Source organism: Ornithorhynchus anatinus, chromosome 6 (genome assembly GCF_004115215.2).
Source record: "Ornithorhynchus anatinus isolate Pmale09 chromosome 6, mOrnAna1.pri.v4, whole genome shotgun sequence".
NCBI lineage: Eukaryota > Metazoa > Chordata > Mammalia > Monotremata > Ornithorhynchidae > Ornithorhynchus > Ornithorhynchus anatinus.
Genome location: NC_041733.1, coordinates 41746709 through 41760448, shown reverse-complemented (window position 1 = coordinate 41760448; position 13740 = coordinate 41746709). Strand labels below are relative to the sequence as shown.

General features: G+C 48.1%; 1 protein-coding gene across 2 annotated transcripts in view; it reads left to right on the top strand.

The window, feature by feature from the left end:
• The window catches only part of CHRDL1 (chordin like 1), a 77541-nt gene that overhangs the window by 20120 nt on the left and 43681 nt on the right, over positions 1 to 13740 (top strand). The gene's annotated exons all lie outside the window — the stretch shown is intronic.

The following is a 13740-nucleotide window of genomic DNA, read 5'->3' as shown; positions in this document are numbered from 1 at the left end:
TTCGCGGGACTCCCAGCCCAACGGTGCTTCTGTACATACCTGTAGCCTATTATGTATATTAACGTCGCTAGATGGTAAGCTCGTTGCGGGCAGGGTATGTGTCTGTTCTATTATTATATTGTGCTCTCCCGAGCGCTTAGTACATTGCTCTGCACCCAGTAAGCGCTCAGTAAGTATGACTGACTGACCGACAGCGTGGGTCATGGATACTGCTCTGATGGATGAGGCACCTCGTCTCCACTTGGAAAACAGGGTTGATTCACTTCCCGCGGGATCCCCTGAGGATCCTATGGGAAGCGGAGGTGGGCAGGGCAGGTGGGGAGGCCCCCGGCTAGATCGGCAGGTGTGCGGCAGGCCCTCTGCTCCTAGTGGACATCGCTCTGTGGTCATAGTCGTCATCAGGATTTATTGCGTTATGGGCTTGTGCTGAGTTTGGGTTGCATTGTGTCGTTGTTGTGTTGTGTTGCCCTGTGGACCTCAGTGAACCTGAGGGTTGGGAGGAGGAGCGGGGGCTTGTGGCAGGGTGGGAAAGGAGGGTCCTGCCTGCAGATGGGGAGAAGCAGTGTGGCCCAGGGGAAAACGTGTAGGCCTGGAAATCAGAAGATACGGGTTCTAGCACCAACGCTGCCACTTGCCCGCTGGGTGACCTCGGGCAAGTCATTTGGCTTCTCCGCACCTCATTTTCCTCATCTGTAAAATGGGCATTAATTATCAGTTCTCTCTTCTCCATAGACCCTGAGCCCCAAATAGGACAGGACATAAGTCTGATCTGATTATCTTGTATCTACCCTGGGGCTTAGCACAGTGAGCACCTACTGTGTGCCGAGTACTGTACTGAGCACTTGGGAAAGGACAGTAAAACAGAGTTGATAGACACGCTTCCTGCCCTCAAGGAGTGTACAGTCTAGAGGGGGAAATGTGGGAGCGCTCAACAAATACCAAAGTGTCCCGCCCAATTTTCTTGTATCCACCCCAGCACTTAGTACTGTGTCAGGTACATAGTAAGCGCTTAACAAATACTACAATTATCATTATTATCATTACTAATGGCAGAGTCCGGGGAGAGTTTTCTGAATTGGTGGAAAGAGAGATGGGCAGCTCGCAAGAACAAGACTTCCCTATGGGAGGTGGAGGTTCTGGAGGAAAGGTGGTCCCACCAGGAGTGAGGTTGCTAAGAGGGTATCCATGCATCCAGAGGATGAGGAGGGTGAGGGGTCTCCCCAAGCAGCAGGTTAGCTCAGATGACCCCAGGAAGGGAGGCTCTGGCAAAATAGTACACTCCTTCTTGTTGGGAAACAGAAGATGGACCTGGCAGGGAGATTTAGTGCCACAGACTACCGGCAGTCCCGGAAACAAGAGAAATAAAAAGAAAAGCCAAGCTCAGACAAGTTGGCGTTAGAGGTGAGAAAGCAGAAGAAGGGTAGTATCCCCAAAGGATGATCACCTAGCTGTATTTCCAGAGGGGAAAGAAGAAATGGATTTCAATGGCAGCAGGACTGATGTCACTTAGACCTAAGGTAATCTGTGTCCTCCTCTAGACTGTAAGCTGTTTGTGGGCAGGGAATGTGTCTGTTTATTGTTCTTTTGTACTCTCCCAAGTGCTTAGTACAGTGCTCTGCACATAGTAAGTACTCAATATATAACATTGATTGATTGAACAGTGCTTGCCTGTGGAAGTTCTGGGAGGAGGAGACCTGGGCCAGCTCAGATCTCGAGCTTTCCCTGTGCCAGACTGCCTGCACTGACCCCCCTCTTTCCTCTTATTTCAGGGACAGAGCTTCTCCCAATTCAGCTGTCCGGGCACCCTCTGTTTCCCATGATCCCTGGCTCCCAGATCCCCACCCCTGGAATTCCCTCAATTCCCACCAATTTTCGAGGTCACCTCCGTAGCGCTTTCTAAACCGTGGAAATCGGGGTATGCAGATTGCTTTTCCAGGATTACAAGGGGAAAATGGATCCTGATCCCCATGGAGAGCAAATTTGGGATTTTCCCAGGAGGAGCTGGCTCAAGCTTCCTCAAGAGAAGTTAGAGGCTGGACAGAGAGACCAGAGCATTCTGAGAGCTATAAGACTGGGAGGGGCTTCCAACGGCCATTCGGTCCATTCTCCTGTCATGGGGCAGGTTTGCACCTCCTCCTTATTAAGCTACTAACTGGATTCATACATTCAGTCGTATTTATTGAACGCTTACTGTGTGCAGAACACTGTACTAAGCGCTTGGAATGTACAATTCGGCACCAGATAAAGACAATCCCTGCCCAACAACGGGCTCACGGTCTAAAAGGATTCAAACAGATCTCCAGAGAAGGAGGTGACCAAACTTCCATTAGAGAAAGTTCAATAATGAGCGAGCCAGAATGATCCCGAAGTCGTATGGGTTGACCGTACATCCTGGCTTAACCTGGACCACCCCTGGATTTTTGATGGAGGAATTTTGGAAAGCCGTGTCAACGTCACAGCATTGAGACCGCTCTGACTAAAAGGCCCGGCCGGGTTTACACCAACCTCTAGGGGCCTTGGTTTCTGGGTTCCTGTCTGAGACGAGTCAGGCTCACATCGTACTCACGTTAGGCCCCAAAACATTCCAGGGCCTGGAATCTGGATGATCCAGAGAGTTGGCTCCCTGTAACCTCAGGTGACTTCTCCTGAAACTCTCCAGCCCTCAATCAGTCAATCAATCGTTTTTATTGAGCCTTTACTGAGTGCAGAGCACTAGCCTAAGCACTTGGGAGAGTTACAATATAACCGAGCTGAGGGACACACTTCCTCCCCACGAGGAGCTTACTGTCTAAGGGGAAGAGTGAAGGGGGAAGGCATGTAAACTTGTGTTGATGTCCAGATATTCTGGGTTTCCTCTTGATTGTAAGCTCATTATGAGCAGGGAACGTGTCTGCTTATTTTAGTGTACTGTCATCTCCCAAGCGTTTAGTACTCTGCACTTAGTGAGTGCTCAATAAATACCATTGATGGATTGATTGATTTCAACCTAGTGGGTGGAGTCAGCGGAAAAAAAGGCAGGCAGTTGCAGAATGAAAGCGCGGGGCTCCTGTGACTGTTTCCTGTAGTTCTGTTCACCTCCCTGCCTACCCTGCGGGCTCAGGCTTCCTAAACTCTTTTTTTTAATAGACTACATAATTTAGTTCCATCCTTTGCCTCCCTCCTTCCTTATCTCCCCCTCTGCTCTAGACCAGCGCTGGGCACATAGTAAGCGCTTAACAAATACCATCATTATTACTACTATGCTGTGCGCACCTGGGTGCTGAATAAGGGAGTCAGAAGGTCATGGCTTCTAATTCCTCTCCGCCACTTGTCTGTTGTGTGACCTTGGGCAAGTCATTTCACTTCTCTGTGCCTCTGTTACCTCATCTGTAAAATGGGAATTGAGACTGTGAGCCCCACATGGGACAGGGACGGTGTCCAACCCGATTCACTTATATCCACCCCCACACTTAGTACATTGCCTGGCACATAGTAAGTGCTTAACAAATACCACAATTATTATTATATCCCGAGGGGAATCTCTTCATTTGCTGGAAGATGGCTTTTCCAAATGGAGCCTCTGTATAGATTGGTTCCTGTGGATAACACCACTAAGAAAGGCGTTCTGTTACAACAAGGGTTATGACTGGAGAACAATGCTTTTGAGGTAAGGTGAAAGAAACTGAAATTGATGAATCTAGAGCCGAGAGGGCTGAAGGTGAAGTAACTGTCGTTGGAGCAGTTTGCTAAAGGCAGTCCATATCAAGGCTGCTGACCAACTGATCAGTCAGTCAGTCATTTGTATTTATTGAGCACTTCCTGTGTTCAGAGCACTGTATTAAGCACTTGGGAGAGTACAGTATAAAAATATAACAGAGAAATTGGCACAGGATGTAAGCAGGGAGGATTTGGGGCAGGCCTAAGAAGTGAAACACTGGAACAGGTTACAGAGTCTGTTTGGGAGTCTATCTGGAGAGAATAATAATAATTGTGGTATTTATTAAGCACTTACTATGTGCCAGGCACTGTGTTCCCAGCAAATCGGGTTGGACAGAGTCTCTGTCCCAGATGGGGCCCACAGTCTCAATCCCCATTTTATAGATGAAGTAACTGAGGCACAGAGATGTGAAGTGACTTGACCAAGGTCACACAGCAGAGAAGTGGCGAAGTCGGAATTAGAACCCATCACCTTCTGACTTCCAGGCCTCTACTCTATCCACTACACCATACTGCAGGAGGGACTCTCTTCTGTGGAACAGCTTAGGCCCGGCCCTGATCGGAGGCAGGGGGATCTAGGTGATGACCTCCCATCGTGTTAAATTTTCCTCTCACCCAATGCAGAGGCGCCCGGCCGTCTGCGGGATTGCGTGCCCGGCCGTCTCCTCCAGTGGGTCTTCCAGTTGGGTCTGAAGTAGCCTGGCGCTTTGATCTCCAGGGCGCGTAGCGTGTTGGCACCTGCAGCAGGCCATCTGGCTCTGGGCTTTGCACAGACTCTCCGGCCAGGGAGACACACCGGCTGCCAGGAACTTGTCATTGATTAGGAACACATTTGGTAAACAGAGGCGAGGCCGGACCCAGTGTGGCCCTCCGCCCGCTACGTGCAGTGTGGCGTAGCAGATAGAGCACAGGCCTGGGAGTTGGAAGGTCACAGGTTCTAATCCCTGCCTCTGCCACTTGTCTGCTGTGTGACCTTGGGCAAGTCACTTTGCTTCTCTGGGCCTCAGTTACCTCATCTGTCAAATGGGATTGAGACTGTGAGCCTCGTGTGGGGCAGGGACTGTGTCCAAGGCAATTTGATTGTATCCACCCCAGTGCTTAGTACAGTGCCTGGGGCATAGTAAGTGGTTAAAAAGCACCGCAATTATTATTATTATTAGTGAGAGCAGAGGGTGCGCCCTGAAGGAGGAGGATGGAGTATCCATGGGCAGCCCAAGAAGGCAGCCAGGAAGGCCTGATCTTGCCTCCACCCTTTCCCCTTGGCCAACTCACCCAATTTCTGCAGGTCACTTCATTAAAATTGGGATACTCTCTCTTCACACTGACTTCACTGCCACAAAAATGACTACCAGCCTCTGGGCCAGAGAGAAGATAGGGAAGGACTAAAGGAAACTAGCCTTTGGACAAAATGGGTGATTGCAAATAATGGAGGCCTAATTGTATTTCTGTGATTGCAGTGATTTTTAATAATAATGGTGGTATTTGTTTAGCACTTACTATTTATCAAGCACCGTACACAGCGCTGGGAAAGATACAAGACAATCAGGTCGGACCCAATCCCTGTCCCTGTGAGACCGAGAATGGATACTGGATCTCCACTTTGCAGATGAGAGGATTGAGGCTCAGAGAAGTTAAATGACTTGCTCAAGGTCACTCGGCAGGCAATTGACAGAATCGGGATTAGAACCCAGGTCTTCTGACTGCCAGGCCTGAGTCCTTCCACTAGGTCATGCTGCTTTTCTTTCCACAGTCAATACCATAACTACCTAAACTCCAGTCTGTAGACCATAGTTGGACCCCGGGTTCTTCCTGAGATCTAGCTATATACACACACATTCATTCATGCACACATATAAATATGGATAGATAGATACCATATTGATATAAATATATTCATTCATTCAATAGTAGTTATTGAGCGCTTACTATGTGCAGAGCACTGTTCTAAGCGCCTGGAATGTACAGTTCGACAACAGATAGAAACAATCCCTGCCCAATGACGGGCTCACAGTCTAAACATATGTGTGTGTGTGTGTGTGTGTGTGTGTGTGTGTGTGTGTGTAGATATACACATATAGTGACCCAATTATAAAGTGATCAAAAAAGCATCTTCTCCCACAGTTGTAGAGAGAATTCCCTCAATAATTTTTGTCAAGTTCTTTTTGAACCTCTGAGTGGCTGGTGCGTGAAATCCCAAATTCATTTATTATTCCTTCTGTGCTTGCATCTCTCCCCTCTTCATTTTCCCCGACACAACCCCCTGACTTTCCCATAACTGAAAACAACACCATCATCCTTTCTGTCTCACAAGCCTGTAACCTTGGCTTATCCTCAACTCATTTCTCTCCACCAACCAACGTAATCATAGTCACCAAATCCTTTCAGTTCTACCTTCACAGTAATGCTAAAATCCTCCCTTTCCTTTCAATCCAAACTACTACACTGATCTAAACACGTATCCCATCTTAACTTCTGCACCAGCCTTCTTGCTTATCTCCCTGTCTTTTTCTTTTTTTAATGATACTTGTTAAGTGCTTGCTATGTGCCATACACTGTACAAGCTAATCAGGTTGGACACCGCCCATGTCCCCCATGGGACTCACAGTCTTAATTCCCATTTTACAGGTGAGGTAACTAAGGGATAGAAAAGCTAAGTGACCTGCCCAAGGTCACACAGCAGACAAGTCTGAAACCAGGTCCTCTGACTTCCAGGCCCATGCTCTTTCCACTAGGTCATGCTACTTCTCATGTCTCTCCCAACTTCAGTCCATAGTTTACTCTGCTGTCCAGATAAGTGTTTAATCCTTGTTTCTCCTCTTCTCAAGAACGTCCAGTGATTCCCCTCCACCTCTGCCTCAAACAGAAACTCTTTACCTTTCGCTTTGAATTACTCTATCATTTTGCCCCCCCATCTTACTTCACAGTTTTTCTACTACATCCCAGTACATTCACTTAGCTCCTCTAACACCAGCCTACTCATTGTACCTCAATCTTGTGTTTCCTAATAATGATAATAATAACTGTGGTATTTGTTAAGCGCTTACTATGTGCCAGACACTGTAATAAGTGCTCGGATGGATTCAAGCACATGGGCTGGACACAGTCCCTGTCCCACACGGGGCTCACAGTCTCGATCCCTAGTTTACAGATGAGGTAACTGAGGCACAGTGAAGTGAACCAACCTGTCCAAGTTTACACAGCGGACAAGTGGAGGATCAAGGATTAGAACCCATGACCTTCTGGTTCCTAGGCCCGTGCTCTACCCATGACGCCATGCGGCTTTCTCCCTACCAACTCCTAACCCTCGTTCTGCCTTTGGCCTGGAACTCCCTCCCCCTTTATATCTGACAGAACATCAGTTTCCCCTCCCTCAGCCCCTCCTACAATCATATATCCAAGAGGCCTTCCCTGACTAAGCACTGTTTTCCCTTACTCCCTCTCCTGTCTATGCCACTCTTACGCTTAATAATAATAATAATAATGATGATATTTCTTAAGCGCTTACTATGTGCCAAGCACTGTTCTAAGTGCTGGGGTATTCACTCATTCATTCGATCATATTTATTGAGCACTTGCTGTGTGCAGAGCATTGTACTAAGCACTTGGAATGTACAATTTGGCAACAGATAGAGACAATCCCTGCTCAACAATGGGCTCACAGTCTAAGAGGGGGATACAAGATAGTACATACAAGATAATCAGGTTGTCTCCCATGCAGCTCACTGTCTTAATCCCCTTTTTACAGATGAGGTAACTGAGGCACAGAGAAGTTAAGTGACTCGCCCAAAGTCACAAAGCTGACAAGTGGCGGAACCAGGATTAGAACCCATGACTTCTGACTCCCAAGCCCATGCCCTTTCCACTAAGCCTCGCTGCTTCATTTGGATTTGATCCTTTCTTGACCTCACCCTCAGCCCCACAGCTCTTATGTACATATCTTAATTTATATTAATCAATCTCCCCCTGTAGTTTGTAAACACCTTGAGGGCAAAGAACATGCCTATCAACTCTATTGTATTGTACTCTCCCAAGTACCTAGAATAGAGCTCTGCACACAGTAAGCGTGCAGTAAGTAGGATTGACTGATTGATTGGAACAGTGGGTAACAGCTAAAATCTGAGTATCAGAGAGTACTACCCCAGTGTTTAAAGCATAGTAAGCACTTAATAAATTCCATTAAAAACCCCCAGCCAAGAGAGGCTAGTTTAGGGAATAATAACTGTGGTGATTGCTAAGTGCTTAGTATGTGCCAAGCTCTGTGCTCAACACTGGAGTTAAAAAGGCAATCAGGTCAGGCAGTTCCTCACATATGGGGCTCGGAGTCTGAGGAGAACAAGTACCTAATCTCCATTTTACATATGAGGAAACTAAGGCCTAAAGAAGATAAGTAGACCTGGCCAAGATCACTCAGCTGGCAAAGGGAGGAGCGGGGATTAGAACCCAGAATTACTGACTTGCCGGCCTGGGCTCTTTTGTGTAGGCCACGTTACCATTCGGCCAAAGGCTGAGTCCGAGAAGTAAGGTGCACAAAGGAGAAGAAAGGGTGAAAATTTAATTAATTCATTCAGTTGTATTTATTGAGCACGTACTGTGTGTGGAGCACTGTACTAAGCGCTTGGAAGAGTACAATAGAACATTAAGCAGGCACAATCCCTGCCCATAGTGAGCTTAGAAACAGAGAGGGTTTGGTTAGTCTAGCATATAACCCAATTTGTGGGGCTGGGGCTGGATTCCAGAGCTTAGAATGGTGCCTAGCACATAATAAGCACTTAACAAATACCATTATTATTATTATTGTTAAGTGGAGTCCAATGGTGGATGAGGGGCTGGTCAGAGTGGACCACCCTGGCTGTTGGGGTCAGAAATATTGTTGATTGGTGGATTATCATGGACGGGCCCCTCGCAGCAGAATGGCCCCAGGGTGCAAGGGCAGGCTGGGAAACCTTCAGCCTCAGCCCAGCCCACACAGCAGCAGCGGCAGCAGGCATCACAACAGCCACCGCCACATCTGCTGGACCGCCTAGGCCTCCATGCTACTCAGTGAGGGAGAAATTGGGCATGTCGGGTCATTAGTGAAAGACGGCAGGCAGCTGGGCTCCCTGCATGAGGAATTGATTTGGAAACACAAAATTAAAAACAAAACACCCCATACCTCGCCCGCCTACTGCTCTATAGGTTCATTTTGGTTCATTTCAAAACTACAAAACAGGATCCTGAATCTGCCTACCAGAGCCTCTCTCAAAGCCTTCTCTCCTGCCCATCCCAAGACCAATTCAAGGCCTTTCCGAGAGACTACCCTATCTCCTCTGAATCTGCCCAGGTTCTAAAAAGATGATGCATTCAGGAGGTTTGGAAGGAAACTGCAAAGTGTAGTCGTATATTCAAGATGATCGGTCTTGTCCATGGTTCTCCCGCCCCCGAAAACTCTCCAGAGGGAGCAGGAGAAGAAGTAGACGAGAGCTCCCCCTGAGACTTCTCTGGACCAGAAGAGACCGGCCCAGCTGAAGCCAGCTTGAAACTAGGGCGTGTGGTGCAGTGTGAATGCACGGGGAGGGCCTGGAATCCCCCAAAAGCTACCCCAGGGTTTGGGGGCCGGGCTGGTGATTTTAGAAGTCAAATTCTGGCTGCAGAGTGACTGGCTCATTGAAAGAAGGCCAGCTGGGGTTCGGCTCTTGGGAAAGGTCACAAAGAAAGGTGTCCTTAAAGAGGGCCGGCTTCTGGTCTGTCTCTCCAGCCTCCGGCCATTCTTGCTTCTCCAGATTAACAAACCCTGTGGTGACATTCAGGAATCAATCAAGCTCTCCCTCTGCACTTGGACCCTGCATAGATGTGCCTCGTTAGGCAAATTCCCCAACGTGCTTTCAAAAATGCATGAGCCACCGGGTTCCCTAGATTTCTCAGATGACAGGTTTAAAAGGGAATTTTACATGAGGGTTCAGAGGACCCAGGAGGGAGGGAACTTTTTGCTAGGCCCAAGGCAGGGCGATCAAAGCATCCCCATGACCAGAAACCCACGACAGCAGGCCTACCTTCTAAGTTAGGAAACTGTCACGGTTATTAAGTGAGGTTTTTGCTCTGCAAGTTCCAAGTCTTTTTTTATGAGAGAAACAGGATGTTTTGGACTAGTTTAGTGAGTGGCTAGTCCAGTGTGACAGCACCTATTAACAGTCACCTGGAGGGGAATGGTAACATTAAAATGCATTAATTCATTCATTCAATAATATATATTGAGCGCCAACACTTTATTAAGCACTTGGGAGGGTACAATATAACAACAGACACATTACCTGCCCACACCAAGCTAAAATCATTACAGGCAGGGGGAATCTATGTGTCAGGCTGGGTAAGTTGTTATGTCCAGGAGAGCCACAGGAGATGCTGGGTCATCTGGCCCTCATGACTAACAGCAGCAGGAACATCTCACCGGCAACCACTAACTGAGCCAGGACCAGTTGGCAGGAAGCCTTGGGGCAGAGCCCAAATGGGTCCGTCGCCAGCCTCCCATCTCCGACCTGAAACTTTCCTGCAACATCAGTTCACAGGACACCCCCCCAGACTGGGCAAACCCCAATAATTTCGGTCAGTGGTAACTCAATTTTCACAAGGTCTGTTGCAGAGGCCATGAAGGGTCAACTGGGACTGAGTTCAGGCCAGTTAGCCGGCACCCAGATGGCCCGGCTGAGTCCAGGCAAGAAAGCCTCCCCCTCCATCTGTCTTGGAGTGGCCCTGTTGGCTCTCTGTCTCCCCCTCTATACTATAAGCTCGCTGTGGGCGGGGAATATGTATGTTATATTGTTGCATTGTACTCTCCCAAGTGCTTAATACAGTGCTCTGCACACAGTAAGTGCTAAATAAATACGATTGACTGGCTGACAATGGCGCTCAGGCCTTCTGAGGTAGGATGAAGAGTTCTTCCATGTCTGCCGGGAGCTCTCCGGGCCAAGTAGCCCCATAGGATATGTAGCCCCCCCGGGGTCGTCTTTGGAGCCCAGAGGAGTCAGAGCCAACATGCTTGTCGAACAGTCCAGCCCGGGATTCCTAGCATTCCAGCTACCCCGGGGAATTACAAGTTGCCGCCCATTACCGCAAAGCCAGTACCCAGCTGGGAAGCTAGGCCTCGGAGCTGACGCTCGGGACTGGGGTCACTGGCGACCCAGCATCCAACTCTCCGAAGCGACGAGTGTGAAATCCCCCAGCGGTGAATCACCGGGGAGGAAGCACATGAGCAAGTTTCCAGTGAGCCCTGCCCAGGACACTGTCAGGTTCATTCATCCTGACATCGTCTGTAAATCTCCTTTAGCTTCAGGTCGCTCTTGCCGGCGCTTGGGGATAAACAACATATTTTTTTGAAAAGCCGCACTTGGTGGAAACCATCTGTGTTTGGGTGGGTCTGGGTTGGGACTCAAAAAAGGCACCCCCTTCCCCATCTCTAACATCTTTGGGTGCCCCCATCAAGGGCCGGCCTGGATGGGGGTTTATCTCTGCGCATAACAAGCTTACAGTCTAGAGGGGGAGTCAGACATAATATGAATAAATACGTAATTTATAATATGTAAATTCGAGAAGCGGCATGGCCTAGTGGATAGAACTGGGGCCTTGGGAGTCAGAAAGACCTGGGTTCAAATCCCAGCTCTGACACTTCTCTGCTGTCTGACTTTGGGCAAGTCACTTAACTTCTTCGTGCCTCAGTTCTCTCAACTGTAAAACGGAGATTAAGACTGTAAGCCCATGTGAGACAAAGACTCCGTCCAACCCGATTTGCTTGTAAGTACTTAGCAGTACTTAGTACAGTGCCTGATGCATAGAAAGCACTTAACAAATGCCACAGTTATTATTATTATTATTGTTATTTTTATCTGATTCCACTCTGGCAACTTTCCTCTGGGGGTTGTGAGTTACTCTGGATCCTGTTAGTGGAGTTGACCCAACTACCCATCCACACTGCTGCCAGGAGGGGAATAACTGGGGGCTTTTTCCTCCCCTTCTTTTTGGAAATGAAAGCCATTTTTTATTGAGTCATCTGCCAAGCCCCACCCTACCCTTTTAGGCTCATCGTCTCCCTCAACCCCTTCCCCAGGCCCGAGGTATACCACTTAGCCAAGTGGGGCAAGCAAGCTCCTTTCTTTCAGTCAGATGGGCTCATTTGCATTGATGCCCCAGGGGTGGCTGTTGGGGGGAGTTGGGGAGGCATTCTGCTATCACCCAGTCCACTAATTCTCCTTGAGACAATTCGTACTTCCCTGAAGGCACAGCCACCAATAGCCATCTGTGGTATCTCATAGCCAGCGCAGTGAGGTGCAATCTAAAGAAATCAGGGGAAGGCAAATGAAAATCAGCCTGAAATGGAACAAATCTGCTTGTCTTTTTTCCCTTCTCACTCTTTGATTTGCATGGGAATCTGGGTTTAGGGGAGTTCCGAGCATTTTAACAGGAATTCCCAATACACATCTATCATTTGGAGCTGTTCATGCCCCTGAGCTATAGAGATTCCGCCTACTATGTGTTCCGGACACATCCCGGCAGGATGTCTACAAATCCCAGTAATGTTTGGACTGGGGATGTTGGCTGACACACAGTGTGGATGTAGAGGAAGTAGGAGATCTCTGAAAGCCAGATAATCCTTGCACAATGGCTCCTGAAGCCTTCTGAGGGCTCTAGACTATAAACTCATTGTGGGTATGGACTGTGTCTACCAACTCTGTTATAATATAATAATAATAATTGTGGTATTTGTTAAGCGCTATGTGCCAGACACTGTACTAAGTGTTGGGGTAGATACAAGCTAATCAGGTTGGACACAATCACTGTCCCACATGGGTCTTACATTCTTAATCCCCATTTTACAGATGAGGTAACTGAGGCACAGAGAAGTAAAGTGACTTTCCCGAGGTCACACAGCAGACAAGTGCTGGAGCCAGGATTAAAACTAAGGCCCTTCTGACTCCCAGGCCAATGCTGTATCCACTAGACCATGCTACTCCTCATATTGTACTCTCCCAAGTGCTTAGTACAGTCCTCTGCACACAGTAATTGCTCAATAAATACCACTGATTGATTGATGGATAGTGACATCCTGCTGCAAAACCTAGCTCAGCCATGGGGTGAAGATGGGCTGGACAGCAAAGACAAAGGAGCTGCCGGGAACCGGTGGTTTCATGATCGGTGGCTCGAACCAGTGACTGCTGAATCGGTTTGGGAAGTCAGTCAGATTTACCTAGGGTTTATTGTGGATAGGTAGGTCCTGTTCTAATGTCAGGAAGAGCCAAGAGTGTTATTTTTATCCACACTCCAACACCACACATTTATTTATGTGTGATTTACAGCATAGATCCCTTGATCCACTAGGCTGAACCCAGCCTGGACGTCTAAAAAATTGAGTTGATTTTTACCCCAGTAATATTGAAGCAGTATCGCCTCCCCACAGAATCACGCTGGATCAGGGCCTAGACTCTTAGGGGAGGCCCCAGGTGGGTCCCCAAGATAAAGTTTCCCCAGGGGTCAATTCCGCCATCCCAAATAACACCAGGTTCTTGCAGCCTTAATATTGGAGCAGCTGGTGTGATGAAACTAAGCCACCCTGTATATGTCTTTGGGGCATATGAAGTCTGGGTACTGAAGTTTTTCTAGTGTGAATGCTAGATTAGCCCTGTTGAGAGGAATGGTCTTTCAAAACACGGTCTGGATAGCTGAAGAATATTCACAGCCTTCTCCTCCAGGAGCACTCTGGCTCCAACCCCTAGCCTTTGGTCAGTCTTCCAGAAACTGGGAAATCCCTTTCAGATTTCCCTGCAGCTGTGTTTTGGATTTTGAAGGATGAGCTTCTCTGTGTGTCTTTATTCCTCATGTGTCTGTGATGTTGAATAGACTGTCTCCTCTCCCCAGGATCCTGGTCTGTAATTACATGAATCGTACCATTTCTCGTACAGCTGGGAGGGAGAGGTGGAGTAGGAAAATAGAGGGTTACAGATGGCGAGGAGCCCCGTTTTTGATATTCTCTGTGTTTATAACACAGAGAGGTTGTGGACGAGGCTCAGCGAAACATAA